Source organism: Paralichthys olivaceus, chromosome 10 (assembly GCF_024713975.1).
Source record: "Paralichthys olivaceus isolate ysfri-2021 chromosome 10, ASM2471397v2, whole genome shotgun sequence".
Classification (NCBI taxonomy): Eukaryota; Metazoa; Chordata; class Actinopteri; order Pleuronectiformes; family Paralichthyidae; genus Paralichthys; species Paralichthys olivaceus.
The window spans coordinates 13,740,321-13,746,320 of NC_091102.1; positions in this window are offsets into that span (position 1 = coordinate 13,740,321).

Below are 6,000 nucleotides of genomic sequence, written 5' to 3' on the forward strand. Positions count from 1 at the left end.
TGTGTACTCACATTATACAAAATGTTCAATCAGTGTTTAAACTCAGAGAAATCCCCAATTTTATTCATTTTTTATTTGTGTCACATCCACTTCACCCATGGCTTTGCCTATCACTATAACTTCTCAACAACATATGATGAATGAGATGCACAATGCTGGCTAGTGGTCAGTCAGCTGTGTTTTCCTTCCACTGTTTGTTTTCATCAATCATAATTTCTCACAATTATCTATTGCTGTTTGCTGCGTGAGTAAAACTTTAAAACATTACCTCATACATGACGATCATTTGCATCTGCAGTGGTGGTGAAGACAACAACCCCCATGACCCCTTGCTGCTTCACATTGTCATCAAACGAGGTCGAAGTTAAATCTTGATTGAAAGATAGATGAACTTGTCTTTTTTACATCTTTATTAATACCCTGCTTGTTCCTTGCCCTGTTGGACATTGTTCTAATGACCCTGTCACCATGTTTATAGAGTAGTCGGCAATGACTTTGACAGAGGTGGCTAAAAGTGCAAAAAGAAGACACAAATTGTAGTAAACCCAGAGTTTCACACTAAGTGGGGCTTCAGCTGGCGAAGATTCAATCGACTCGTTTGGAGGCAGGCAAGTGAGACACATGCATACAAAGCACAAAGTCTACTGCTCAGGCATTCCCTGTGGCAAACGCAGCCATAACAGTGATGGTTATTATCTGTGACAGGCTGCCACTGACCAATGGTGCCCTGTCATCTGCTGTCTGAGATGTACCTGGTGGCCAAAAAGAAACACCTCTCTCCTCTGCCCAATCTGTTGCCTTACACAGCAGGCAAACAGAGTAGGACATATACTGTTACACTTAATGTGTACAACGGTGACTCAGCTAACTGATTAAACTAATAAGTCAGCACGGTTTCCTGGTTGTAACGATTAGATGCGTCAAATCCTGATGCCGGAGCTGTGGCACTTGTGCCAACTTTTTAGTAGTTTTACAAGGGTACACCACTGATACATATAGGTGAGTCTGTGTATATTCAGCTCACCCTCAGTTCCCCATCAAAGACTAATAATACTGCACTCCATCACCCCCAGCCTGCCTCTCTCTCTCTCTCCCCCCTGGTCATCCACCTCGGCCCGTCAGGCAGCTGTAGCCTGTAATTGGGAGTGGAGCCTTACAGGCCGTGTAGTGGACGGCTCAGCGGAGACTGCAAGAGTCAATTACCAGAGCTGACAGTGCCGCGGAGAGAAAGGTACACCAGACACACTGTAGCAATCTGTCTGAGCAGGATGAAGGAGACAGAGGGTGTGTGCTAATGCGACACCAACACGCTACATGTCTCACCTCGTGGTAACAGTGACAGCTGTGGCATATTTCTTACGTGCAGGGTTTGGACACATGGCCCCGGAACGGCTGAGCCGCTAACATATGGCCGTTCCTGTCAGAAAATCAAATCAGCTCCAATACTGTTGACTAACATCCCGATAACACATGACTCATTCTTGCATATGTGTGTTTTTTCTCTTTCGGTTTTCACCATTCGACAGGAGACAACAGGTATTTTATAGAATTAAAAGCTGTACCTCAGTGCGACTGCTCCCTTGTCTTCAGAATGAATTAAATGTGTCAATGATTGAAACAGTGGCATCATTTTAATCAAAGACGATCCCAGGAACCCTTGCTTCATTTTGCTCCCATCACAGCTGACAGAATTTGATTCATGAGGTCTTCATTCTCCACGCTCTCAGACAGGAATGTGAATGTGAAACTTGGCTCTCGCCGGTCGCTGTGACATCTTCTTCTCCGTCTAGATTCTGCTTCGTTTCTGATGCCGTGTCTCAGTTCACGTGAGAGTCCTCAGCAGGGAATCTTTATTTAATTTTCCCTGACCTTGTTTTCTGCTAGACCAGACGTGTGTGCACACTGTGTGCATAACATTTATTGTGAAGACAATGCAAAAACTGTTATTAGACTTTCAGATGGTGGAGGGCTTTCAGTTCCATCAAATCCTCAGTGAACATCCAACCGTTTATCTGGATCAAAGATATGAAAATGGTCCACTGGACCAAAGCGCTATTATTTCATCACTGACAATAGAAGCTTCACGGTGCACTGTAATTGTGCATTTATTCTTTGTGGATTTTGTATTGTGCAAGCCGGCCCTTGGGTCTTTTGGTTTTCTGTTTGTTTTATATGCTCTTCAAATGTTACCATGTACTGAGAGACTTAACACCCATTTTCATCATTCTAACAAGATTGTTTTTTCTCTGTTGTGCCAATAATGCATCACCTTTTAACTTTAATGAAACTTTAATGATGTGCTGTAGCAGCGACTTGCATGCAACACTACAAATGTATTCAGCAGAAATTAAAAATCAGACAGCGTAATTAAACTGAGTGATTCAAGAACACAAGGGAGCACATAATGTCTATTAGCATCCGATCTGCTGTTCCCTAAACCTTACATCTGATTTCTGAAGACAACTATTACTGAAAGGAACAGGCTTCTGTTTTTTATGGTTTGCTGACTTGATTGTTTCCAGCAGATTTGAAACCTGTTCATCCTGCACCAAATTAAAATAAATGTTTAAATGTTGCCTTTAGAACTCATATTTGGGTATGGTTGAAGCTAACACCACTGTCACGTTAACTTTTTGGAAACATCATATTCATTTAAACGTGGAAAAAACATAATAGTGTGGAGCACTTTCTCCTCACAGCAAGAAGGTTTCAGCTGCGAACCTCCTGGGCAGCCAGGGCCTTTCAGTATCTGCATGGGTTTTTTCTTCCACTAACTTAAACATGCTGGCGAGCCATGGTGCACCCTGTCTGAACACTCAGTGTAAGCTGGGATTGAAGAATGATTGAAATCAAATTGCAAAGTATAAGCTGTATTGATAATAGATGGTTGAAAGTTTTAGATAAAGCTGTGTGGTTCAAAGCAATCAATCTGTAAAAACAGATTGTAAATGTGAATATGAATCTGTAGGTGAGAGACCAATCATGTTTGAACAAGCTTTGGTTGCCTGCAGGTAAACGGTCCACGTGGGCTGTTAATAACGAACAAAAGAGTCTTTGACCTGATATACACTGTCTTCACTGGAAGTCCCCAAATATTGGTTGTTGCCCCAAAGGGCTAATTTGTCGTCAGATCAAAGCTTGTGACTTGATGCACAAAAAACTTCAGAATATGTTGCTGTTCACAACAACACTCTATTAGGTGGCATTTCTCTGGAATACTTATTTTACTGTTTGAGTGGACGACAGGTATTGTTCTGTCATTACCGCAAGGTCTGATTAACTGAGTCTTAGCATTATGCAGTCAGAAACCTACGAGCTGATATGTTGGTTTTAATGACAAATATGCATAGGGATCCTTTATTTGCATACTGCAGCAAGCAATCAGAGTCTGTGGAGGAACGGAAGCTAATTTGTTTTTCACAGTGAGATGCCGCAGTTGCAGTCTGGACTGGGGAAGCTTGGCCTCATGAAATCTGATTAACTACTATTTTAATATGATAATGGTGAAAGTAAATGTGGGGCGACCTGTTTCTAAAATACAGGGCTAGCTGGAAATGTATCTTTGCATTCAAGAGTTTTGTGGGTATTAATTGTGTGTAGATTTTTAGAGGAGATGTGTAGGGTGCTATCAAACTCTGTGGTCTTCTGTATTAGAAATTTGTCTTTTGAGTATGTATAATTGCATGAGCAGAAGTGTATGTGGAGGACTGACACTGGCAACTTTAGGGTTTACGATGGATTAAGAGACTTTGAATTATGGCCTTAAGAAACCACAACTTTATGGTTTCTCATGTTATCTCTGTTTGGGATCTCACACCTGGGGTGTCTGTGTAATAATGTAAGAATATGAAAACACATAAGGAAGGGATGTCTCCTCCACTGACTGAAACTATAAGAGGGTAATAAATACCTTTGCATGCTCAGTGGGAAGGGGCTGTGAGTTATAAATTCACAGATTATCCTGTGTTCTTTGCTCATTTGTGCATGTTATTCATGTGATGTGTACTGTGAGTCCATCTGCAGATGCTGAATTAAACTTACAGAAAGAAGTGTTTGACTTTGTGCTTGTTTTCACATAAATTCCCACCACACTTCACACACAGTGACTGAGTAAACCACATAATGGGTATTTCATAACTAACTTGAATTTCCCTATATTCAACATTGATACTAAACTTTTAATGGATCTAAACATCAATATTTTAATTCTCTGCATGAAAAATATCTTAGATAGATAAATTGTGACACTGATCAGATTAGCTTTGCTGCAGCCTAGGCATGATTTCACCAGGATTAAGATTAGTAGAATGTGATGAACAGATTACCTGAACACCTGGATTGCTCAAACCATTAATGAGATTATCTGTGTACGAACCATCAGTTCCCCACTAATCCATCAGAATCCAGCAGGCAGGTGCAGCAAGGCACAGAAAAAATATCCAACAAAACCTTCAAAACGTAGAGAGGACTCTCTCCTGATGTAAATATAAAGTATTTATATATAAAGGGTTCATTCTAGGGTTAAGAAAACAACAGTTTGTACAATTTAGATGGGTGACAACATCACTAGAATTATTTTATATTTAATTTCTGCCAATAAATCCATTTCACCTACACTTTCCACACTGAACCTTTAAAGTACTATTGTAAAAGTGACAATAGAATTATGGGATGATAGTTGAAAGAATTAGGTTGAAATGTTATTTGTCTTTATTCTAAGAAAAATACATTTATTTACAAAATTCTGGTAAAGTGGCATCAGATGAAAGTTGTGTCACAGTTTGACACACACCCATTGTGGGTATGCAGGGGGAGTCGAGTGAACGTGAGAAGGTTTCACTTGTCATCACCTTCCAGCTGTGTAGCAGGGAAAATAGTCACTTCCTGTGAGGGAAATGGCGGTCCAGAGACTGTAAACGCCCCCACAAAATTTCCAACCTGGTTTCGGTGGTTATTAAACCACGCGTGTGTAAGTGCAATTTCTCAAAACAAAGACATGCAGATCAACTTTGTGATCAACTTTTAACCTCTGTTTCTTCTCCCACCTATGCAGGGAAAAGTGGTGGGAGTGTTGTGGCAAGACATCTGACACTTTGGAAGAGGCTGCATCCTATTTCAAAAAAGTAATTTCTCAAACATTTCCAACTATCACCTGTGATATATTTGTAAAGGGAAACAGTTCTCAGCTAATGTTAGCTTGCTAAGAGTCACAATTAAAATATGCATGGTCAATTCTAAACATCAGCATGTTAGCATTGTTGCTGTGCACATGTTAGCACACTGATTTTAGCATTTAGCATGAGAGGAGATCAAACCATTTTTTCTTAATTGGTTTTGCTTTTTTTTTTTATATCAAAACTAATTATGTATATCACACACTTCCCATTATAATATTTAATTCTATTTTTACATAACAGTGTGTTATCCCGTTGGTAATGTCCTCGTTCAAATAATTCATTGGTCTCATTTAGGCCCACTACAAACCAGTGGAGCCCTCTGAGGTCGTTTTGCCACACATAAGCTGTGACCAATCAGATTCACTATGCTAGTGTAATGACATCGTTCATCCCATGCCCTTGAGCTACTGCCGCTGACTTGCGTGTGCCAAATTAGATTTTTCTCAAACCTCTCAAAATACATTTTCCCTCCGCTGTGTCCCTGATCTGATAACATTGTAGAGGCAAATTTATGTCAATGTAAATGTCTTTTTGATGCCGTGTTGAATTTTGGGGTTGGTTGTTTATCTGTCTGCGGTGAAATAAAGGTTTCTTGGATTTGTTTTTTGTTGTTGTCTGACCCAAAACCTTGAATTTACACATTTACAAGCTGTAGTGGTTCATTTGTCACAACCCTCTTCTCTCATTGTGACAGGGAGTGCAGACGCATAAATATGTCTTAAACTACTGGATCCTATTAGCGGAGTGCTATGCTGCTGGAGTGCCATTACAGCCCCTGCTCTTTGAGGTGGAAAGCAGTGATCAACAGAAATGAAATGGCTGC